Genomic DNA, 26,076 nt, shown 5'->3' with positions numbered 1-26,076 from the left:
TTCACTGGAACTCCCAACATGAGGTCCAAAGAGGTGTCCATGTGAGTGAAGGAGGCCATCATTAGGCTGAGGAAAAAACATAAACCCATCAGAGAGATAGCAAAAACATTGGGAGTGCCCAACACAACAATTTGGAACATCCTGAAAAAGAAGGGCAAGCTCAGCAACAGCAAAAGGCCTGGAAGACCACAGAAGACAACTAAAGTGGATGACCACAGAATTCTGCTCATGGTGAAGAGGAACCCTTTCACAACATCTAGCCAGGTCAAGAATGCTCTTGAGGAGGTAGGCATGTCATTGTCAACATCTACTAGAGACAGCTTTATGGATGTAAATACAGACGCTTCACAACAAGGTGCAAACTACTGGTAACGCTCAAGAACAGACAGGCCAGATTAGCCTTTGCCAGCAAACATCTTAAAAAGCCTGCCCAGTTCTGGAATAACATTCTTTGGACTGATGAAACCAAAATTAACTTGTACCAGAATGATGGGAAGAGAAAAGTATGGAGAAGGAAAGGAACAGCTCATGATCCAAAGCATACCACATCATCTGTCAAACATGGTGGAGGCAGTGTGATGGCATGGGCATGTATGGCTGCCAGTGGAACTGGGTCACTGGTGTTTATTGATAACCTGACTGCTGATAAAAGCAGCAGCATGAATTCTGAGGTGTATAGGGCTATACTTTCTGCTCAGATTCAGCCAAATGCTGCCAAACTGATAGGATGCCGCTTCATATTGCAGATGGATAATGACCCAAGACATACAACAAAAGCTACCCAAGAGTTTCTCAAGGCCAAGAAGTGGGATGTTCTTCAATGGCCAAGTCACTCACCTGATCTCAACCCAATAGAGCATGCTTTTCACTTACTGAAGACAAGACTGAAGGCAGAAAGACCCACAAACAAGCAGCAGCTGAAGGGAGCTGCAGTAAAGGCCTGGCAAAGCATCTCGAGGGAGGAAACTCAGCATTTTTGGCCATATCCATGGTTTCCAGACTTCATGCAATCATTGATGCTTTGACTCGGATTCCTGCATTGAGCAGGGGATTGGACTTGATGGTCTTGTAGGCCGCTTCCAACCCTACTATTCTATGATTCTATGACTGCAAAGTCATAGATACCTTTTCATCCAGGTATTAAAGGCGATCCTTAAGTTTGAAATTATGTTGGTTTGTTCCATTTCTTATGAGCCACCAACGATGGGTGTGTGTGTATGCCACTGGCTGTCCTTCCTGAATGGTTAGTGCCTCACTTTTGTCAACCCCCTTGAATTACAGCAGAAAGTCCTGACTTCGCTCCCATCTGGGTGTTATTTCCTTTCAACTTCAATGTCGTGTACAGAGGTCAACTACCAAAACAGTTATCCTTGTTCCAATATTTCTGGCCCTGACTGTAGATTAGCAGCCCACAGAAGTTCCCCCTTTGCAGATCTCCTAAATAAAATGTGCCCCAAGTTTACACTATAGATCTGTGTTTCATCTCTGTATTTCTCCCCACCCCCTTCCTTTCACTCACAATAAAATTACTACTGGTGTCTCTAAATTGGCTAGGAAAAAACAAAGCAACCTGGCTATCATAGTTTTTTTTTATGTTAAATTGATAACAGCTGACAAAGAAAAGGCAGAAGTACTCAATTCCTACTTTGGCTCACTCCTCTCCCGAAAGAGGGCCTATGACCCCCCTGGCAAAGGTGAAGTACAGGCTGAAGGGGCATAATTGCAGCTTGAGATTGATAGGCATATGGTCAAGGAACACCTAATTGCTTTGAATGAGTTCAAATCTCCAGGGCCAGATGAACTGCATCCTAGAGTAATAAAAGAACTGGCAGAAGAATTATTATCTTCGAGAAATCAAGGAGGATGGGTGAAGTGCCAGATGACTGGAGGAGAGCTAATGTTGTCCCTATATTCAAAAAGGGCAAAAAGGAGGAACCTGGGAACCACAGAACAGTCTGACATCAATCCCTGGGAAAATTCTGGAGCAGATGATTTGGGATGGCGGAGAATTCCACCCCGGAGTCCGTGGCGGAACAGACCACCCCACCCCGCGAAGTCTGACTCAGCCAGCTCCTACCTAGCACCGCCGGATCTGGGTCCGGACGGTTCCATCCGCAGCTGGTCTTCGGACGCAAATGGCATCCTGCCTAGTGGACGCCATTTGCATCCCTTCCCCTTACCGTGATAGATCTTTACGTAGCCTATGTAGCCTATCATGGTAAGGGGAAGGGATGCAAATGGCAGCTGCTAGGCCGGTTGCCATTTGCATCCGAAGACTGGCCGTGGCCAGAATTCCAGCTGCGGCCGGCTCCAGCCAGCAGCTCCGTGGCCTTGCTGCGGAGTGGAGTGGAGCCAGCCAGGGAAGATTCCGGGGGGAAGGACCGGATCGCCTACCCCCCCACAGACCCCCTAGAGGACTCTAGGTAAGGGGGTTTCGTACACCCCTACAGATGATGAAGCAATCAGTCTGTAAGCACCTTGAAAACAATGCAGTGATTACTCGAAGCCAACATGGATTTGTCAAGAACAAATCCTGCCAGATGACTCTGATCTCATTTTTTGATCAGGTAACCTCCCTTGTGGACTGTGGGAATGCTGTGGACATAATATACCTCGACTTCAGCAAAGCTTTCGACAAAGTGCCCCATGATATCCTGATGAGCAAACTAGCTCAAAGTGGGCTAGATGAAACAACAATCAGGTGGATCCACAGTTGGCTACAGAATCAGACTCAAAGAGTGCTTATCAATGGGATCTTCTCAAACTGGGGAGAGGTAATGAGTGGGGACACTGAAAGAACTGGGCATGTTTAGCCTTGAGAAGAGAAGACTGAGGGCAGATATGATAGCACTCTTCAAGTACTAGGGTGTACGAAACCCAGTTACCATTCTGGTCCGGGCATCCGCGGGGTCGGGGGAGGCGATCTGTCCCTCCCCCTGGAATCCTGCCCAGCTGGCTCCGCAGCAAGTCTGGGGAGCCACCGGCCAGGCCCATCCGCAGCTAGGGATGTACGAAAGTCACTTACTTTTTCGACAGGGTGATTTGTGGGGGGAGGGAGGCGCTCCGCACCTCCCCCCGAAATCCTAATCCGGTTGGCTCCGCTCTGAGGAGATTCCGCAGTGCCACTGGCCAGGGCTGCCCACACCCGGACATCCGGCTGCTGGGCAGCCTTCCAGAAGAAAAAAAACAGTGTACGCAAATGGCGGCGGCTATGGAGGCCGCCATTTGCATTCCCTTTTTTTCCGCTGTTTTAGCCTACGTAAATATTTACATAAGCTATTAGGGCGAAAAAAAGGGGAACACAAATAGCGTAGTGGGTGCTATTTGTGTTCTTTTTTTCCTGCCACTTTCGCCTATGTAAATATTTATGTAAGCTATTACGGCAGAAAAAAGGGGAACGCAAATAGCGCCCACTACGCTATTTGCGTTCCCCTTTTTTTTGCCGTAATAGCTTACGTAAATATTTACGTAGGCTAAAGCAGCAAAAAAAAGGGAACACAAATGGCGGCCGCCGTAGCCGTCATGATTTGCGTATGCTTTTTTTTTTTTTAGCTTGCCGTGATAGGCTAGGTAAGTATTTACGTAGCCTATCACGGCAAAGGCAGCTACGCAAATGGCGTGGTGGCCGCCATTTCCGTGGCTGCCTTTGCCGTGATAGGCTACATAAATACTTACGTAGCCTATCACGGCAGCCTGGCCAGACGCAAATGGCGGCCGCTATGGTGGCCGCCATTTGAGTCCGCAGCAGCCGGCTGAGAGACCAGCTGCCAGAGGCGGCCCCAGAGCCGCCTCCAGAGCCACCGCTGGAGCCGCTGCCAGTGGAACATCCGCCCCAGGTAAGCTTCGTCCTGGGAGGGCTTCTGCGGGGGGGTGGGGGGTGGGAGGCCATTCCGCCATGGGTTTCGGGGGGGCGAATGCCAGTGCATTTGGCCTCACTGAAATCCGTGGTGGAATTCTCCGCCATCTCTATCCGCAGCCGAACTTCCATCAGCAGCCGGGTTGCGGCCGCAAATGGTGTCTGGCATGGGGGATGCCATTTGCGTCCCTGCTCTTTGCTGTGATAGGCTACGTGAATATTTACATAGCCTATCACCGAAAAGAGCAGGGACACAAATGGCATACCCTATGCCGGACGCCATTTCCAGCCGCAGTCCAGGGCAGCGGGCGGATGGCAGCAGTGGATGGACCCGGACCAACCAGCAGCAGGTAGGGTCCGTCCGGGGAGGATTTCGGGGGGGAGTAGTCCGTTCCGCCACGGACTCCAGGGGCCAGATTCTAAGGAATATGGCCTCATTGGAGTCCGTGGCAGATGTCAGGGTGGACACTGAGCCCATAGAATCCCAGAGTAGTTCTGATGCTGAGGAAGAGCAGTCACTCCTTCGGGAGAGGAGCGCGCTCCTTTTTTCCCAGGACCAACAGCTGACAGAGATTCCTCCCACCCACATTCCTAGTTTAGAAAGCAGTCCAGGGCGTGACTCAGCACAGATAGCAGACTGGGGGGGGGGATGCGTGGCGCAGACGCAGAGAGTGGCACCAAATGGTTCGCGCTCAAAGAACGGTTGCGCCCAGAGGATCCAAGGGAAAAGGGGAGGGATTCTCCCTAGTCCTTATATTCAGGGGTCTGCCAGTAATTGCCCTTCAAATGGGGACCAACTGTTCTAACTTAGGGCATAGGGATGCTGCTGCTCAGATCTAGTTGCTACCTGTAGAGTTGTAAGTTGTAAAAGAAGAATAAAGCTTTGAAAAGAATCCCTTTGTCTGTGTCTGGACTTGGCCACTGGATTAGACTGAGAGCCCTCCAAGGAGCCCTTGACAGCACATTTCTCCACCATCCCTATCAAGAACTTGAAAAGTTGTCACAGAGAGAAAGGCCAGGATCTCTTCTCGATCATCCCAGAGTGCGGGACATGGAATAATGGGCTCAAGTTACAGGAAGCCACATTCCGGCTGAACATCAGGAGAAACTTCCTGACTGTTAGAGCAATACAATAATGGAACCAATTACCTCGGGAGGTAGTGGGCTCTCCCACACTGGAGGCATTCAAGATGAGGCTGGACAGCCATCTGTCAGGGATGCTCTGAGTCTGACTTGGATTCCTGCATTGAGCAGGGGGTTGGACTTGGTGGTCTTATAGGCCCCTTCCAACCCTACTATTCTATGAATCTATAAATTATAACCAATATAGAAATTAAAAAGTGAATCTGCAACTTTTCAGAAAATCCAGAAAAACAGAGCAAGATCCAAACCATTTAATTAACTCAGCTGGACAGTAATGTTAATTAAAATGTCAGAGCTATTAAGGGAAACAGGACAGGGAATACTGTGAATCTGTGAAGTTTATAGCACAGAATGTGCTACTTTACAATGATGCCACACTTCCATGTTCAAGATAATGTTAAAAAGGGTCAGAGATCGTTCCAGTACAAAAATACATTGGGAACTAATTGTGATGGATTCAGTCTGATTTCAAGCTTTTCATGACATACAGTCAGGGCCAGAAATATTGGAACAAGGATAGCTGTTTTGGCAGTTGGCCTATGTATACCACCACGTTGAAGTTGAAAGGAAACACACCCAGATGGGAGCAAAGTCAGGACTTTCAGCTGTAATTCAAGGGGGTTGACAAAAGTGGGGCACTAACCATTCAGGAAGGACAGCCAGTGGCATACACACACACCCATCGTTGGTGGCTCATAAGTAATGGAACAAACAAACATCATTTCAAACTTAAGGATTGCCTGTAATACCTGGATGAAAATCCTTTGCAGTCAACGACTGCCTGAAGTCTGGAACCCATGGACATGACCAAATGCTGAGTTTCCTCCCTCAAGATGCTTTAATGCAGCTGCCTTCAGCTGCTGCTTGTTTGTGGGTCTTTCTGCCTTCAGTCTTGTCTTCAGTAAGTGAAAAGCATGCTCTCTTGGGTGGAGATCAGGTGAGTGACTTGGCCATTGAAGAACATCCCACTTCTTGGCCTTCAGAAACTCTTGGGTAGCTTTTGCTGTATGTTTTGGGTCATTATCCATCTGCAATATGAAGCGGCATCCTATCAGTTTGGCAGCATTCGGCTGAATCTGAGCAGAAAAAGTATAGCCCTAGACACTTCAGAATTCATCCTGCTGCTTTTATCAGCAGTCAGGTCATCAATAAACACCAGTGACCCAGCTGCATTGGCAGCCAAACCATGCCATAAGACTGCCTCCACCATGTTTGATAGATGATGTGGTATGCTTTGGATCATAAGCTGTTCCTTTCCTTCTCCATACTTTTCTCTTCCCATCATTCTGGTACAAGTTAATTTTGGTTTCATCAGTCCAAAGAATCTTATTCCAGAACTGGGTAGGCTTTTTTAGGTGTTTGCTGGCAAAGGCTAATCTGGCCTGTCTGTTCTTGAGCGTTACCAGTGGTGTGCACCTTGTTGTGAAGCCTCTGTATTTCCATTCATAAAGCTGTCTCTGACTGTAGATGTTGACAATGACATGCCTACCTCCTCAAGAGCGTTCTTGACTGGCTAGATGTTGTGAAAGGGTTCCTCTTCACCATGAGCAGAATTCTGCTGTCATCCACTTTAGTTGTCTTCCGTGGTCTTCCAGGCCTTCTGCTGTTGCTGAGCTTGCCAGTTAATTCCTTCTTTTTCAGGATGTTCCAAACTGGTGTGTTGGCCACTCCCACTGTTTTTGCTATCTCTCTGATGGGTTTATTTGTTTCTTCAGCCTAATGATGGCTTCCTTCACTCACATGGACACCTCTTTGGACCTCATGTTGGGAGTTCCAGTGAACAGCTACCAAATGCAAATGTAACACTCAGAACCACCTCCAGGCCTTTTCTCTGCTTGCTTGGTCATGAGGTACCCAGGAAACAGGCCACACCTGGCCATGCAGCTGCTTGTCAGCCATTCGTTCCATTACTTATGAGCCACCAATGATGGGTGTGCGTGTATGCCACTGGCTGTCCTTCCTGAATGGCTGGTGCCCCACTTTTGTCGACCCCCTTGAATTACAGCTGGAAGTCCTGACTTTGCTCCCATCTGGGTGTGTTTCCTTTCAACTTCAATGTGGTGGTGTACAGAGTCCAACTGCCAAAACAGTTATCCATGTTCCAATATTTCTGGCCCTGACTGTATGTTAGAAAAGCTTGTTTCAGAAAAGAATATGGAATGGTTGAATTATTTGAATATAGATACATATTGTTGTGACAGTATGCCTGATGTATTGGCAATAGGTCAGGATGGGTTTTCTCCCTATCACAAGTCTTCTATGAATTGGGTTGTTCCCAGTTCTTTACTCTGTCTCCTAAGAGTTTCTAGAGCAGTTCTATCATTAATTTCAGAATTAGCGCATGTGCAGTTTCCTCTTTCCAGTTTTCTATTCATTTGTGCGATTCCCCCCTCCCTGCATCTGCTTCACGGTCAGACGTGTACCACCACCTTCACTGTAATGCTCATAATCTTTTTTCTTTTCTTCAAGAGGAGCATGTGTATACTTCAGTGCTGTACCAACAGAGTCCATATATGCCCTTTAAACAAACACTTGACTAACAGGAAACTGTAAGAGATATTGAAACTGACTGAGGCTGATGATTTTTACCAGAGACAAGTATGACCCCAACCCATACAGCTTCTGATTGAGTCACTTGCCTGATCAGCCAAAAGAGCATTTTGTTGTTGTTAAGAAAAGCATTTATGTGCATCAGTACACAAAGTAAATGCTTCTTGTGTACAGATTCTTGTAAGATTTTCACATAAGATCTCTATTATGGTAAGGCTGCTTCTATTTCTGCAAAGCAATCAACCCATACATATGCCCACTTTCGTAGAAGTATCTACAAATCCTAGAAATGCAAGCCAGAAAAATGATAGAAAGCAAATGCATCAGTGTCGCTCTATGGCTAGACAAGGTAATAGAAACTGCTAAATCTGGAGGGAAATTTCAGATAGAACACTACTAAATTATTTTCAAAACCAGAATAGAACAACATAAATCCTTCAGATCATTTACTATTGACTCAGATAGTATTGAGATCTAGATCTAGATATATATATATATATATATATATGAGAGAGAGAGAGAGAGAGAGAGAGAGAGAGAGAGAGAGAGAATGTCACCAATTTACTATGTGTTCTATAGCTCCTTTTTCCCTCTGTAACTTAAGGCTTGGTATCAGCTAGTAGAAAATTAACATAAAAACTGAAAGACTTCCCTGGATAAGGTTTAAGCAGAGACAAATATACATTTCAAATAAATCACTGTAGAAATTACAGTGAAAAAAAATACTTGACTCAAATTTTCACTTTCTTATACCCACACAGACACTGACATTATGCAGCAGGAATTCCTGCCAGTTAGAGCACATGGTAATGTATTAAATCTAGAACTATCATAACTTAAAATCATGCAAAAACATTTGAGAACCAAATAACTAAAACACAGTAATACAAAAGTAAAGAGAAAGTATTCCTTAACTGCAATATACATTAGTCTGATGAATAAGATTAGTCTATAGCCAGTGCCACAAAATCACCATTTATTAGAGTATTTTATACTACTTTTCCAAAAGTTCAAAGCAGTGTGTGCAAGCCAAAATAAATAAATAAAATGGAATGTAAAATGACAATCATACATGAAACCAAACACTTCAGAAAAATACAGTTTTTTTCCAAAAGGTTTGAATAGAAAAGTTTGATGACCCATGTGAAAGGACAGAGGAATAGAATATAATCCTTCCTTATATGTTCTAGGATATGGGTCCACAGTTACAGAGCTATTGCCTAAAGAAAGATAAACTTGTTGAATGGACAGCAAAAACAGCAGAGCTGACTTAAGCTCATTTGATGAGTGGAGTCACATCAGGTTGTATCATGCAATGGTTCATCCATGTTAGAGATCCTATTGGTGTGTGATTTCTTTTCTTTCTTTTTTGCTGTAAATGTTACAACACACATAAAATATGCAGAGTACCTACAACGAAGTCACAAGGTGCACCCATAGGCTAGCATCTCCTACTGCAATTGGATCTAGCTAGCAATGTCAGTTACCCCATAGTTAGAGCATTTTGGTAAATTTGGTCTGTCATAGTTTAAAATTAAAATTTCAAAAATACTGACAGTCCGTGTGCAAGATACATATAATATGGATAAAGCAAACTTGCTTTCATCAAGTAGCAACCCCAAAAATTTTCTACTGGCAAGTATCAATGTAGAAAAGTCATAATTGTTGTGAACTGCCAGAGAGCTTTAGCTATTGGGCAGTATAAAAATAAAATGATAGACTAAGGGAGCAATCCTATGGCCTCTAGTCAGTGGCTAGTTGACCATCGGATATGTGGTTTTCCGGGAACCAACCTCAGAGCCCACACTCCAAGGTCAGTTCCCGGAGAACTGACCTCCCCCCACTTCCGAGCTGCCTCGGAGGCAGCGCAGAACAGCCCCATGCTCGACACTTGCAAGAGGAGTGCACAGCAGCTGAAAAGGGGCATTCCCAGAGGGCATTCCGGGGTGGGGAGGGCAGAAATATCTGCACGACACATCCAATGTGTTGTACAGGAGCCTCCTCCCTCGCTCTGCCCTCCCGCAGCTAAACAGCCGTAATCAGCTGTCTAGCCGAAAATGCAGGGCAGGAGAAGCACAGAGGGAACGATCCCCTGGGTGCTTCTCCGGCCCTGCATTGGATAGGCGGTCACCTCCGAGTTCAGAGGCGGTCACCTATCTGAATAGGATTACGCCCTAAATCACATTAGTGCAAGTGCATGTTGTTGCTGTTGTTGCTGTTCAGTCATTAAGTTGTGTCCGACTCTTCATGACCCCATGGACCATAGCACGCCAGGCCTTCCTGTCCTCTACTATCTCCCAGAGTGTGCTCAAGTTAGGGATGGCGGAGAATTTCTCCCCGAAACTTCGGGGGGCCGAGCGCCAACGTGTTCGGCCCCCCGAACAAGTTTCGGGGAGAAATCCTCCGCCCCCCCCCGGGACGGGACGTACCTTCCCTGAATGTCCCTCCCGGCAGCGGGTCCGGCTGGCGGTTCGTCCGGTGTTCGAGCGGGGCAGGAGCGGCAGCCGCCCCCGCCATTGCAATGAAAGAAAAAAAAAAAACGTCCCCTGATAGGCTGCGTGACGATTCACGTAGCCTATCACGGCAAGATTTGCAAAGTCAGCCGTGATAGGCTACGTGAATCGTCACGTAGCCTATCACGGGTGACTTTAAAAAAAAAAAAAAGTGTGTACGGATAATGGCGGCCCCCATAGGGAGCCGCCATTCCCGTTCCTTATTTGGTCGCTGTAGTCTACGTCAATGTTTACATAGACTACGGCGAAAATAAGGGCAACGCTATTTGCGTTGCCCTTATTTTCGCCGTAGTCTACGTAAACATTGACGTAGACTACAGCAACTAAATAAGGAACGCGAATGGCGGCTCCCTATGGGGGCCACCATTCGCGTATGCGCTTTTTTTTTTTTTTAAAGTCACCCGTGATAGGCTACGTGACGATTCACGTAGCCTATCACGGCTGACTTTCCAGATCTAGCCGTGATAGGCTACGTGAATCGTCACGTAGCCTATCAGGGGACTTTTTTTTGGTTTTTTTTTACTTTCGTGTTCGCGGCCGGGCGGGGCGGGAAGCCTCCTCCCCGGCCTGAATTTCGGCCGGGCGAGGCAGGAAGCCTCCCCCCCCGGCCTGAATTTCGGCCGGGCGAGGCAGGAAGCCTCCCCCCCCGGCCTGAACTTCGCGGGGGGAGCAGCGAAGCGCTCCCCCCCACCGCGAAAAAGCTGGAAGGTAAGTGACTTTCGTTCACCCCTAGCTCAAGTTCATGTTCATTGCATCGATGATGCTATCTAGCCATCTCATCCTCTGTCGTCCCCTTCTCCTTTTGCCTTCAATCTTTCCCAGCATCAGAGTCTTTTCCAGTGAGTCTTCTCTTCGCATTAGGTGGCCAAAATATCTGAGCTTCAGCTTCAGTATCTGTCCTTCCAGTGAGCACTCAAGGTTGATTTCCTTTAGGATTGACTGATCTGACCTCCTTGTAGTCCAGGGGACTCTTAAGAGTCTTCTCCAGCACCACAGTTCGAAAGCATCAATTCTTCAGCATTCAGACTTCCTTATAGTCTAGCTCTCACAGCCATACGTTACTACGGGGAAAACCATAGCTTTGATTAGACGAACCTTTGTCAGCAAGGTGATGTCTCTGCTTCTTACTATGCTGTCTAGGTTTGCCATAGCTTTCCTCCCAAGGAGCAAGCATCTTTTAATTTCATGGCTACACTCTAGGGGTGTGCGAAACCCCGCTTACAGTGAGGTGATCCATTCCTCCCCCCCGGAATCCTGCCCGGCCAGCTCCGCTCTGCGGCCAGGCTGCAGAGCTGCTGGCCGGGCCAACCCGCAGCAGGGCCTCCAGCCGCTGCCGGGCTGGTGCGGACGCAAATGGCATCCTGAGTAGGGAACGCCAATTGCGTCCCGATGGTAGCCCATGATAGGCTACGTAAATATTTACATAGCCTATCACGGGCTACCATAGGGACACAAATGGCGTCCCCTACTCAGCACGCCATTTGCGTCCGCACCAGCCCGGCAGCAGCCAGGGCCGCTGCCACCACCGCCGGAGCCGCAGACAGGTAGGCTCCGTTTCGCAGGGCTTTTGCAGGATGGAGGGGCGGGGGGCTCCATTCCGCCACGGATTCCAGGGGCCTGAATTCCCTGGAATTCAGCCCACCTGGGATCTGTGGTGGAATTCTCTAACATCCCTACTACAATCACCGTCTGCGGTGATCTTGGAGCCCAAGAAAATAAAATCTGTCACTGCTTCCATTTCTTCCCCTTCTATATGCCAGGAAGTGATGAGGCCAGATGCCTTGATCTTCGTTTTTTAATGTTGAGTTTCAAACCAGCTTTTGCACTCTCCTCTTGCACACTTAACAGGAGGCTTTTTAGATCCTCTTCGCTTTCTGCTGTTAGGGTGGTATCGTCTGCATATCTGAGGTTGTTGATAATTCTCCCGGCAATCTTAATTCCGACCTATGATTCACCCAGCCCAGCGTTTCTCATGATGTACTCTGCATAAAAGTTAAGTAGGCAGGGTGACAACATACAGTCTTGTCATTTTCCAATTTTGAACCAATCGGTTGTTCCACGTCCTGTTCTTACTGTTGCTTCTTGACCCTCGTACAGGTTTCTCAGGAGACAGGTAAGGTGGTCTGGTAGTCCCATCTCTTTAAGAATTTGCCACAGTTTGTTGTGATCCACACAATCAAAGGCTTTAGCGTAGTCAATTAAGCATAAGTAGATGTTTTCTGGAATTCTCTTGCTTTCTCCATGATCCAGAGAATGTTGGTTATTTGATCTCTAGTTCCTCTGCCTCTTCGAAACCCAGCCTGTACTTCTGATAGTTCTCAGTTCACCTACTGCTGAAGCCTAGCTTGTAGGATTTTGAGCATAACCTAGGGATGTCAGAGAATTCTGCCATGGATCTCAGTGAGGCTGAATGCCAGTGCGTTTGGCTCCCCGAAATCCATGGAGGATCGAAGCCTCCTGACCCCACCACCCCATGAAAGGCACACGAAACGGAGCACTTACCTGGTGCCGTTCGCACTGTATTGTGAATGGCGGCTGCATTTGCAGCCGCCATTCGCTTCCCCATTTTTGCCGTGTTAGGCTACATAAATACTTACGTACCCTATCGCTGCTAACGCAGGGACGCCATTTGCGTCCCAGCGGAGGCTGTGATAGGCTACGTAAATATGTACATAGCCTTTCATGGCAAAAAAACAGGAACGCAAATGGCAGCTGCCGTAGCCACCACCATTTGCGTCTGCAGGCTCTGCACGCCTGCGAATGCACCTGGCTGGCGGCTCCGCGGAGTTGCCGTGGAGTAGAGCCGGCCGGGTTAGGATTTCAGGGGGAAGTGTGGAGTGCCTCCCCCCCACCGTGAATCACCCCCTTCAAAAAGATAAGTGACTTTTGCACATCCCTAGCATAACCTTGCTAGCAGGTAGGGATGTACGAAAGTCACTTACCTGAACCCGAAAGGTGATTCACAGTGGGGGGAGGCGCTCCGTCCCTCCCCCTGAAATTCTGGCCAGGGGGGAGGCGCCCTGTCCCTCCAGCCGCGAATCCTGTCCTGCCGGGACGCAAATGGCGGAGGCCGTAGCCGCCGCCGTTTGCATCCCTGCAGTCAGCCATGATAGGCTACATAAATCTTTATGTAGGCTATCATGGCTGAATGGAAAAAAAAACACGAGTATGCAAATGGCGGCACCCATGGGCGCCGCCATTTGCGTATGCACGGTTTGTTTTTTTCACTCAGCCGTGACAGGTTACGTAAACATTTACGTAGCCTATCATGGTGTTTTTTTTAAATCTAGCTATGATAGGCTACGTAAATCTTTACGTAGCCTATCAGGTTTTTTTAAAAAATCTAGCCATGATAGGCTACGTAAATCTTTACGTAGCCTATCACATTTTTTTTTTTACTTGGAAATGGTGGCGGCAGCAGCCATTCGGAAGACCGGCCGCCGCCGCACCACTGCCAGAGCCGCTGCCGCCAGGAACATTTGCACAAGCTAAGTCCCGTCCCGGGGCGGGGCGGCAGACCGTTTCTCCACCAATTTCAGGGGGCCGAATGCGCTGGCATTCGGCCTCCCTGAGATTCGTGGAGAAATTCTCTGACATCCCTACTAGCATGTGAAATGTGAGCAATTGTACGGTAGCTTGAACACTCTTTGGCACTGCCCTTCTTTGGATTTGAAACATAAACCGACCTCTTCCAGTCTAGGGGTGGACGAAAGTCACTTACCTTTTCTCGAAGCTTGTTCGCGGTGAGGGGGAGGTGCTTCGCTGCTCCCCCCGCGAAGTTCAGGCCGGGGGGGGAGGCTTCCCGCCTCGCCCGGCCGAAATTCAGGCCGGGGGGGAGGCTTCCTGCCTCTGCCCGGCCGAAATTCAGGCCGGGGAGGAGGCTTCCCGCCTCGCCCGACCGCGAACGCGAAAGTTAAAAAAAAAAACAACGCCCCCTGATAGGCTACGTGACGATTCACGTAGCCTATCACGGCTGACTTTGCAAATCTAGCCCTGATAGGCTACGTGAATCGTCATGTAGCCTATCAGGGGACTTTTTTTTTTTTTTCTTTTATTGCAATGGCGGCGGCGGCAGCCGGTCGAAAGACCGGCTGCTGCTCCCGCCCCGCTCGAACACCCACCGAACCGCCGGCCGGACCCGCCGCCGGGAGGGACATTCGGCGAAGGGAAGTCCCGTCCCGGGGGGGGTGCGGGTGCGGAGGATTTCTCCCCGAAACTTGTTCGGGGGGCCGAACACGTTGGTGCTCAGCCCCCCGAAGTTTCGGGGAGAAATTCTCCGCCAACCCTATTCCAGTCTTGTGGCCACTGTTGAGCGTTCCAAATTTGTTGGCATATTGAGTGCCGCACTTTCACAGCATCATCTTATAGGATTTTAAATAGTTCCGCTGGAATACTGTCATCTCCGCTAGCTTTGTTGTTACTAATGCTTCCTAAGGCCCACTTGACTTCACTCTCTAGCATGTCCGGCTCAAGTTCAGTGACTGCAACATCGTGGCTATCAGGGACATTCAGATCTTTCCCGTATAGTTCTTCTGTGTATTCTTTCCATCTCTTCTTAATCTCTTCTGCTTCTGTTAGGTCCCTGCCTTCTTTGTCCTTTATCATGCCCGACTTTGCACAAAACATTCCCTTGAGATCTCCGATTTTCTTGAAAAGATCTGTCTTTCCCATTCTATTGTTTTCCTCGATTTCTTTGCATTCTTCATTTAGAAGGCCTTCTTATCTCTCCTTGCTATTCTCTGGAACTCTGCATTCAGTTGGATGTATCTTCCCCTTTCTCCCTTGCTTTTCACTTCCCTTCTTTCCTCAGCTACTTGTAAAGCCTCCTCAGACAGCCACTTTGATTTCTTGCATTTCTTTTTCTTTGGGATGGTTTTAGTTGCTGCCTCCTGAACAATGTTAAGAACCTCCAACCATAGTTCCTCAGGCACTCTGTCTATCAGGTCTAATCCCTTAAATCTATTCATCACCTCCACTGTATATTCATAAGGGATATGATTTAGGTCATACCTGAAAGGTTTAGTATTTTTCCCTAAGTTCTTCAATTTAAGCTGAAATTTTGCAATAAGAAGCTCATGATCTGAGCAGTCAGCTCCAGGAAGTACATGTTACTGATTTCTAATGCAATAAATTTTGTTAGTAACTGTACACTTAAAAGAAGTGATTTCTTAAAGGTAATGCAATGGGCTGATTTTCACTGGTGTGATCCTAGGTTGCAAATATCTTTTTAAGAGCCGCTTTAAATAGTAATTTATATGAATTTGGTGGATTTCTGAGCGTGATGCATGGTGGAGAATTAATGGCTTTCATTGAACGAGTGTAATAGTATATAATAGGGTAACTATCTTCCGTGATCTGGTGGTAGTTGGGGCAGGAGGATGTAGTCCACAACAAATGGAATGTGGTTTTCTTTCAAAGGGTTATCCTCCTTTATGAAGCAAAGGCTATCCCTGGATATTACTGATGCTCAATTGATATTGTAGTTAATAATGTGACTAAGGTATCTGCATTGTTGGAGATATTCCTCAGGTTTATTATATCTTTTTAAGTTTTCTTCATTATTGCAAATGTGTTTATCCTTAGAGCCAAACCATATATAATGTTTTTCTTTATATGCTTCAGATGACATAACTTGTAGTTAAGGTACAGATGGGAATCCATAGGTTTACAATGTAAGTCTGTGACAATTCGATGGTTTTCAGTGGTTAAGAGGGCATCCAGGAAGGGTAATTTTGAGATTTGCCCATGCCTAGTCTCATATACATGAAGAAGCCCTAGTGTTCCCAATGGTGAATGCATATTAAAATGTAATGTAAGCTATTTTATGGCAGAAAACTTATTTTCCATGACTAGAACATGCCTCCAGTTGCAAACTCTTTTGCCCTCCAGACTGTATAATCACTTGTAATTTTATGGACATCAAGACACCAAGACTTCACTTTCTACAGAAGAAAGCATGATCACTTGGTTTAACTAGGTGGTGGGCAAGTTGGGGCCCTCCATTGTTTTGGCCCACAGCTCCCATCAGCCTTAGCCAGCATAGCCAATGGTGATGGATTATGGGAGTTGGAGGCTGAAACATTCGGAGGGCCACAAGTTGCATAGTCCTGTTTTAGTTAATGAATGATAGATTTTTACAGCTGATTTTGATCATCTATATAATAATGAATAATTAATATGGTTGTCAAGACCAAGTGTCAAACCATTTTCTTGCAACCGACATTCTATTTTGGGATAATACATTTGGCTCCCTTGCAACAGCAGTACTAGTTGGGAGGAGAAAGCCAGGAAGGCTTGGAAAGTCAAGTACAATCCATGAGCTTCATGTTGCCTATTTGGTACTGCCAGCAATTATACAATTAACTCTTCATAATAGTGATTTACGTTCTAGATTTCTTTCTTTTTTTAGTTCCTAGAATCGAGAAACTAAAAGGAATAGAAATGTATGTAAGAAAGAACTCATCTAAATACTTTGGACTATGCTCCCATAATTAGGTTCAGTTTTTTAAAATTGATGAACATCCATACTGGCAACCTGGTGAAACACTATGATATAGTAAAATGCTCTTAGCAGGAGATATTGGAAGCTGAGCACACATTAAAGTTCATCAGCTCATCTGGGGATAGGACCTCTTTGTAAATTGCCAGAATAATTATTTTTTGGCCAGGTGTTAAGTCTGGCATTTAAATAGTTTGATATTTATGGGAAACTTTGTGGGTCCCAAATTGATGACTCTTATCATTTTAGATGCAGAGTGAAATAGATAGCTTTTAAAACTAGAAAAATATAATATAAAAGAACTGCTTCCAGCATGTTATTCCATCTCTGCAAGATGGCAAAGTTCACTTACTTCATTTTAAAACAATATTCACTTGCATCATAAGACAAAGTTCCTATTAGAGCCTAAATTTTAGCTTATTTAACAGGAAGAGACAAGAGTTACCAAATCCTCTCCCTAAACCAGGGGAGAGAAACCCTTTTTTTCTATGAAGAGGGGTTGACCCATGCAAAAATCAATTAAGGGTCAGAGCCACCAGTAGGTGGAGACAGAATTAAGATATAAGAATTCTAAGCTTGCCTCCTATTATGATTTGATATCTGTGTGTCCTTCAGATTAATCCTGGCAGCCTGCAGAGGGAAATGTTCACTTCAGAAAATCAGCAGTCAAGATTTGGAAGGGTAAAGCAACAAAATCTGGGAGTAGAGGTTAGGCTATTTTAAATCCACCAAGAGAATAAGCTGCCCATAAGGAAAAGCAAAATGTACACAGATTTTTAAGTTGTAAGAAATGGGCATATGGCAGACTTTAATGTTATCTCTCTCTCTCTCTCTCTCTCTCTGGGGTTTTGTATGCAATGTCTTGGCTGTGCCCAAGCTTGTGTGATCCATAAAGACAATTCCTTATTGTAGGTGGTGCCAACTGTATTATGGCCCTCTTGAGGAGGTGAGTTTGTGGAGGAACATACACCTCTGGCTTCTGGACCACTTTCTGGAGAACAGTGATCCATGAGAATACAGAAGTGAGCCATCTCTGCCCTAAACTGAAAACACTGCACCAGTCCCACTTTGCCCCCTTCATATCCATGTAGTCTAGATGCCAGAAGAAGAACGCATAAGCAAAATAAGGGTGATACAACACCAAGGTTCCTGCTGACCAATGAGCTCAAAAGATGAGTGACACCATGCAGCCCTGAGAAGGGTGCACAAGTGGCAAAATCCCAAAAACTACTGAAGTACTAACTTAATTTAAAAGGTTAAACACTGTACACATTAATTTTATAGCTCAGCAAGGCAACAGAGCATACTGCTATCTTTAATCTTTCACTTTCAGGGAATTCAATTTTTTTTTTTTCTCACAGTATGAACAGAATGATCAGACAAAGGGAGCTTTTGATCACAAAGCTAACTACACAGACTTTTCTCCTATTAAATTACATTCCATATAAATTATTGTTTTAAATTTTTATAAGTTACCAATGCCTGAACTTGTGCTGGCCATTTGGAACTAATTAAATATTCTTTCTTTTATTATTATTCACACAGAAACACTGGGCTGATCAATCATCTTATTGTCCGTTGAACTGTCAAATCTAAGCATGCTGATGACACTCAAAATTCAGCAGTTTGTTGGTAGTATCTATTACGTTTGTAATGGCCATATGTAAAATCATATAATGGCCCCCTTTATTGGGTAAAAGGGTTCCTGAGGTCTGAAGAAGGGAAGGTTACTAGAAGAAACGTGCAGTAGAGACTGAAGTATTTTGAAAAAAATAGGTGTTTATATGTGTAGAGCTAACTGGGAAATATGAACAACAAGATCCATGTGATTAGCTGAGTTCAGGAAAACCCACTGAACAAAGAGACTTCCAAGATAAGCCTAAAACCTGAAGCAAAGGTCATATAAATCAGGAATGTTACCAGCAAGTGAAGTGGTGGTCAAGGCTTCTAAGGGAAAGGTGATGCTCTTTAACATCAAACCGTAGACTTTCCAGGGAGGGAAAAAAGCCAATCACAACCAGGACACGTAATCAACGGGTGTGTTTTTCCACATTGTGCAAAGGCTCAGGAGAAAAAGTATTTAAGATACATCAAAATCAACAGGATTCAGAGGAAGGCACATACACCGGAGAAACAGTCGAATGCAGCACACCTCCCACTTCTTGAGTGCACAACCTGATTGGCCATCAGGCTCTGTTGCTCCCACATTGCTAACTATCTGAGTGAACATGGAAAGTTTGAATGGACTGAACTGAATTGCATTCTATCAAAATAAATGTGCTCTAGAAACTGCATTAGGGTTTTGAGTCTCAGTCTGTGTCTCACCCCATAATCCCAGCTGCTATTCTTAACGTGTGTATGTGTACCCAGTTTGGATGGCTGATTTTCATTTGTTCTTCTTTAAACTGAGATGGATTATGTGCAATCTGCATGACTAAAGCATCTAAGTTCGTTATTTCTGTGCATGTTCTGACTTTGGTTGATTTAACTCTTTACTTTTTGAAGGAAATGTAAATGTCCCATTTCCAGTGTTCATGCTTGTGGAATGTTGTCACTTTACAATTTAGTTACTGTTTTCCAAACCAATCAGTAAATGTTTGGATTTGAAATCCTTCAACAAACCAATCACATTTGAAGAAAGAAAGGTTAATATCAACCTCTATACAGCCAATCAGAGTGATGTACATAATGTAGTGATGCATGACATCATGACACATACCATGATGCTATACTAAAGATCCCAAGATTCACTTTGTTGAGATGCATGCACAACAATTTGTATATGTACACAAGACCTTGGAAAAAATGGAAAACTTTTGTTCAAGATTGGATGGAGTAATTCATAACTTGATGAGCAAATTGCAATTTCTGTTGGGGTAACTTCATCCACACTAGTAAAATCAAGTAATTTACTATATTTCATAATATCTGGATGGGTTTTTGTATGAAACTATTGTTCTCATTATCCCTTACTCTGTGCCATATGTCAATGCACTGGTTATTTTATAAATGTTTTTGTGTGTCCTTGACCAATATTTGAGGACTTAAGGCTTAAGTTACTTGGATGTTTGTTTGCACAGTTGTCCAAACAGCCTGTGCTGCATTCCTATTCATGTCGTGCAGGGTTTGGAGTACCAGGAAAGAGTGAAGCCCCAGCCATCAGCAACTAAAATAGCAGGAAGAAAAAAGAATCTTGTAGCAGCTTAACAAGTAACAAATTTACTATGGCATAAGCTTTAATGGACCATAAACGCAGAATGACATTCCATGCATCTTATGAAGTGGGCTCTGGCCTGAAAGCTTATGCCACTAAAGTTGGTATAAGTTAGGATGCCACATGACCTTGCTATTTTTGCTGCAACAGACTAACGCAATTCCCCCTCTAAAATTGTTGTTGTTATTAATTTTCATTTCTATACCACCCAATAGCTGCATCTCTCTGGGCAGTTCACAACAATTCACAAAAATACAATTACAGCATTCTAAACATTATGCAACATTAAATACTACAACATTAAAAACACAGCCTAAAAACATTTCACATACAAAATTTCAAACCATTTACATAGCTAAAAATAATTTCAGTAAACAATTTCAATAACAAACCTGTTCAAGACAGCTGACATAGGTGCCCTATCATATGCCATTAAACGCCTGGGAGTAGAGAGCAGTCTTAACCTGGCACTGAAATGATGACAGTGTTGGGGTCAGGTGGACCTAAGTGGGGAGCTCATTTCATAGTTGGGGGCCACCACTCCCTTCTTGCCACCTTCTGAGCCTCCCTCAGATGAGACACTCAGAGGAAGGCACAAGACGTTGAATAATGTACTTACCTGGCTGGCCCACACAGATCATGGCAATTAGAGTCAGGAAGTACATGAGTGTGTGAAAGTATTTGTCACCATTTTTGTAATGGATTTAAATATATTATGGCATATATTTTCTACGTTACTTTTATGGTAGCGACAGAGATAAACACTGAACTTAAGAAGATATATTATAAGAAATTGCTTTAAAAATCAAGGTAGGTCCACCTTACACAGGTAAAAGCAACCCAACTTCAGAGGAGGACCGAAAAGTTCAATTCCAATTATCTGTCCTTTTCAGAGGTTATGAGTTGGGGATGGTAGTTCCAGTGGCAACAATTTAAACTCCCCCCCCCCAATGGTTTTGGAGGGAGGGGGCCTTACAAAAGCAGTGGAGGGGCTTCCTATCTTTATTATAATTTTTTGCAACTTTTTAGCCTTTCCTGCCATCCTAGCATTTTCACGATGTGACACACACAAAAGGAAAATAAAGGTAAGAAGCCCTCTGCTGCTATCATAAGCCTCAACTCCATCAAGAGAGCTTCGGCTATTGGGTGGTATAAAAATGAAATAAATAAATAAAAATAAACTTTTTATATATGTAAAGGAGAAAAAAAGGAAAAAAAACCCTCCCACCGCAATTGTAAGCTCCAAGTTCCCCATCCATGAAATACTGCAAATCACTCTGCACCCCTTCGTACAGATTTGGGTGTCCTCTGAAAATGCCCCTCCAAAGTGGGCAACCCCCAAAACTGGGAGTTAGAAGACCAGTCCTACCACCAGTGGATCTACATTAATGCCTTGACAGCTGTGTATTAAGAGTTTTATCCTGAAGATTGTTCTCTTTTGACATTTTGCTTTAACATTCATTCTAACCACGATTCTCAAAGGCTCAGTACAAATAAAAACAAAGGCATAACATCAGAATGTTATGGAATGAATTTCTAAGTTAGAGAAAGAAAAGTGGCATCGTATCACTAACTCTTGGCATGCTTGAGCTGTAATATGTCAGGATACATCCTATGCCTAAGTGATACTATATTGTACACTACTTGTAAAACCACCCTTTAGCTCAGTTAAACACTACCCTGGTATTAAGCATCAAGTTAAAGGGCTGTTAAGCTATTTGTTGACAGTTTCCTACCAGTTCTGGTTTGAGTTGCTTTCACCATGTCTTTCAGAACTGTTCTATCAGGCTGACACCTTCCTCTTCAAATGCCAACAAGTGCCCATCCTACAGGAAACTGCAACCTAAAACTAGTCTATAAAACCAAAATATTTGTACAGTGCATATTCTACACAATCTTTCTGATACTTGGGAAGTTTAGTGCCATTGATCATCATGTGACTTTTCTCAAACACAAACAAACCCTGCCTATTCTGAGTCTGTTGCTACTGAGTAACATCTCTTCTCTCTCTTGTGTTGATCCATTAATTATCCCATCTGGATGAGAATTTCTATGAAGTGCATATTGTTACATGTATCACATTTCCCCAACCTGTGAAAAGTCCAGAGGTGGCATTATGGGACTTAGTTCCTTTGTACAAGGGTATGCACTGAAGACCTATGGTGTTTTGTAATAAGTGCTTTATTTGCAGATAAGCAAGCAGAGCAGAGTGGAGTGGAGCCAAGTGGACAGTACATGCCCCATAAAAATTAGGAAAAATCTTGTTCTGACACAACCCCATTTGCTTCATGAGTTCTACTTGTCACTGTCCTAGGGAAGAGTAGGATGACTCAACTCTGCAGTGATTCTCACTGATGGGCAAGTGTCTCTTGACACCATTTTAAAAGAGATAATATGTAAGTGCCAATGAAAATGGAGTAGTCCTTTCCCAGGGTCTCCTGTCTTGCCCAGTTCAAGGGCCACCTCATATCTGCTGTCAGTTTTGCAAAGATTCTTCCCCCCATCTCTCTCTCCTTGCCACTCTGTTTTTTGATTCCTGTCCCACTCTGACTTATGTCCTGGTTTAAACTGCTGATCTACAGCCTATAGCAAGACTTTACCCACTCACTTTCAGCATGGACTGCCACTCTTATATTTCCTCTTGCACTGGCCTTCAGTTTTCTGGTCCCTAAGGTGTCCTGTCAGCTTTTAACCCTTCTGTCTGCTGGCAAAACCCAGGACAAATAAAGCCTCATAATTCTCAACTACTGACTTCAGTATTTCACAGTCGAAGGATGCAATCCCATGCATGTTTAGACAGAAAAAAGTCCTACAACTCCTAGCATTCCCCAGCTCTGCAAGCTGGCTGAGTTCTGACTGGCATATCTGTAGCTTGGCTTCTGGGACAGGTTTGACTCCTTGTCAGTCCTGAACAAAGAAGGTCTTACCACACCATGGCAAGTATTCAGAACATGCTTAAACTGTGTTTGGGAAGTTCTCAGGTTGCTTTAAGATACCCCATTTGCTTCTGGGACTGCTACGGGAATGTTTCCTTTCAGAAGTGCTATTACTTGCTCTACCTTGCCTCAATCACACCAGCACCTCACATGAACGTTACATACTCTGTACTTCCCTAAGCAGTGGAAGTCCAAAGGGGTGGGGGGGTTCGTGTTGTTTCCGCACTGTTTTATTTACAAATGTACAAGCAGAGCATAGCGGAGGCAAATAGACACTCCTACAGAAGATAGTACACCCGCTGTCATTTCTTTGTATTCGTAGAAATTAACTGTTTCAGCCAATCCCAGTTTTAAAAAAACCCTATCAGTTCCTTTGTCTCCATCTGTTCCCAAATTTAAAACTTCTACTGAAGTTTTTACTCCCCACTTCCTATAGAGCACTACTTACTTCCAGACCTCACCTTGTAGGTAAATAGCCCATTAGGAAGACATCTCCTGTCATTAGTTTCCACTGAGGAAACATGATTACACCTGACTATTTACAGACAATCAGTTTTACAAAGGATGGTCACTCAGCAGTGATAACATAACAATATTGTCTCAAAACACTTCAATTACATATTTCTGTGGAAAAATCCATATTGGAAGATGATACAAAATATGAAAATTTCAAAAGTATGTAATTTAACATGTTTTCTATTCTCAAGTAGAGTTCTTCAATCGTAATTTCCTGACTGCACTGGAGTCTTTGCAACATGTTCCTAAAGATTTTATAGCTGCTCCCCTGAGCTCCAATTGCTTCAGCTAAAAGCTTTAGGAAATAAGCCTATGCATCTGCCTGCCCTCAAGGAGAGTTTTTACTAACTTCACTACACTATTCACCATGCTCCTTTATACTCTGCCTTGCCTATTAGACACCTTTGCCAACATCTTTGCATTAAAAGTGCTCCCATAACACAGTGGAACTGCTGCAATTATGCTTCTACCTTTACTATAAATGGAACAAGCAATTTTAAAATTTCCATTTATGTGCTTGTATAGCAGCCATCAGAACTTGTAATACTTAAGGCTGATTCTAATATAATGCTTTTTGGGGGTGGCATTCTGAAACATTTCTATCAGCATGCTTCACTTTTCTAGAATCCAACTCCAGAGAACGTGTTTCACAGATATGCCTATGCATGATCAAGAATCCAGTTGAAATAAATCACTCAGTCTTTCTCTGATGAGAAGACACGTCATATAAATTGACCCTCAGAAAGAACAGGAAGTGGATGGTGTTTTATTATTTGTATACCTAGGAGCAAAAAGATATGATAAAAGAAAATCAAACTGATGGCCAAAAATAATGAGAAATACCTGGCAACAAATTATTTCCATGCACAGTGTAGTGTTTGTGCTACCCAATTATTTTTCTGTGAAGGGAAAGCTATTCATTCTTGTCGCAGATCCTCTTGGAGCTCTCTGCTGCTGCTCTTTACAGATGTTCAATTTGCAGCAGCAAAGAAAAGCGGGGGATTATTTTTGAATAAATGTCTTAGACAAACCTGTAAATGGGATGATTGCTTACTTATTATTAATTATATGTCTACCCCATTGTTTGGTTCATTGAGTGGCTTATAATAAAGTCACAAACCAATAAAACCAATAAAATCATAAATTCTGAGCTATAAAACCATAAAGTAACTACCAGCAAATGACTCTGTTCAATAAGCCTTACTTCAGTTATCATATTATAATCTATTTGCCTTTCTCTCTCCCCACAAGTCTTTGGAAAACAGATGCTGGGGCAAATTGGGGTTCATCATATAGTTGTCCTGGAGTTTCTTTCTGATATTTCAATGTTCAACCAAATTCTTCCACAGCACTATGTTTTAAATCTTTGCTGTCACCAGCCCCTGAAAACAAGAATGAGAAAACTCAAACTGGGCTTTAAGAAAACTTGAAATGTAAAATTGATCCTGAACAAATGTAGAGAACGTTGTTCTGACAGCTAAATGTTTAGTGGAGTTAGTGTTATAAATCAAACAAATTTACAAACAACAAAACAAGCAGCCTATTTAACCCAAAGAAACTGCTTCCCTCAGTCACTTACGTTTTCTCACATGTAGATCTAGATTACTCTTTGAGCTGGTTTGCATGTCACTGTGGCAATTCCTGGATTGTTTAATACAGGAATTGCAGGGACGAGCAGAGCACATGAGCGGCACACTCATCATTTCCACTTTTAATTAACAATTAGGGATATAAGAGAATTCCACCACGGACTCCAATGAGGCAGGATTCTTTAGAATCCGGCCCCCTGGAGTCTGTGGCAGGAACGGAGCACACACACACACCTGCCACCCTGCGAAATTTTCCCAGGACAGACCCTACCTGGTGTCGGCCGGTCCGGTCCATCCGCTGCCTCAGTCTGCGGCGGCGAATGACTGCCCCGGTCTGCGGCCGCCATCTTCCTCCCTACTTTAGCCATGATAGGCTACGTAAGTATTTACGTAGCCTATCACGGCAAAGAGCAGGGACGCAAATGGCAGCCGCTACGTCATCTGTGTCGCTACTCTTTGCTGTGATAGGCTACGTAAATATATACATAGCCTATCACGGCTACTGCAGGGAAGCAAATGGTGGCTGCTACGCCATTTGCATCTCCGCGTTAGCCGTGATAAGGCTACGTATATATTTACATAGCCTATCACGAAAACAGCAGGGACGCAAATGGTGTAGTGGGCGCCATTTGCGCCCCTGCTCTTTGCCGTGATAGGCTATGTAAATATATACGTAGCCTATCACAGCTAATGCAGGGACGCAAATGGCGCCCGCTACACCAGACACCTTTTGCAGCCACAGCCCGGCAGTGGACAGAAGTCCAGCTGCGGGCGGGCCCGGTCGGCGACTCCGCGGACTTGCCACAGAGCGGAGCCGGCCAGGGAGGATTCCAGGGGGAGGGACAGATCGCCTCCCCCCCACTGTGGACACCTCGGACCGGAACAGGGTAAGTAATCCACCCATCCCTATTAACAACCCAGTTCTTGGGTTGTTTTGTGACATGCAAACCCGGAAATTCTGGGTTGTTTATGTATCAAACAACCCAGAGTTAACCCAAAAACAAACCATGGGCAATTGTTGGGTTAACTGAGACGCTGTATCCACAACAATGGAAAGAGAAGTGAAGGGAGGCTTACCCGAATTTTTTCAAGGAATTGGCTTTGGTGCACTTTGGTCCGCGCAGGGATCCATGAGTGAGCACACTACTCCAGCATAAGTCACTTCACAGAACGTACTTCCAGGTGGGGTGGGGGGATTGGAATAAACGTCATCAGACTGGCAGGGGCAGCTCAACCAATAAGAAGGCCCCACCCCCCTGC

Source organism: Heloderma suspectum, chromosome 5, assembly GCF_057233095.1.
Source record: "Heloderma suspectum isolate Gila_16-S chromosome 5, 16-S_ref, whole genome shotgun sequence".
Taxonomy (NCBI): Eukaryota; Metazoa; Chordata; class Lepidosauria; order Squamata; family Helodermatidae; genus Heloderma; species Heloderma suspectum.
This window is presented reverse-complemented; position numbering follows the sequence as displayed.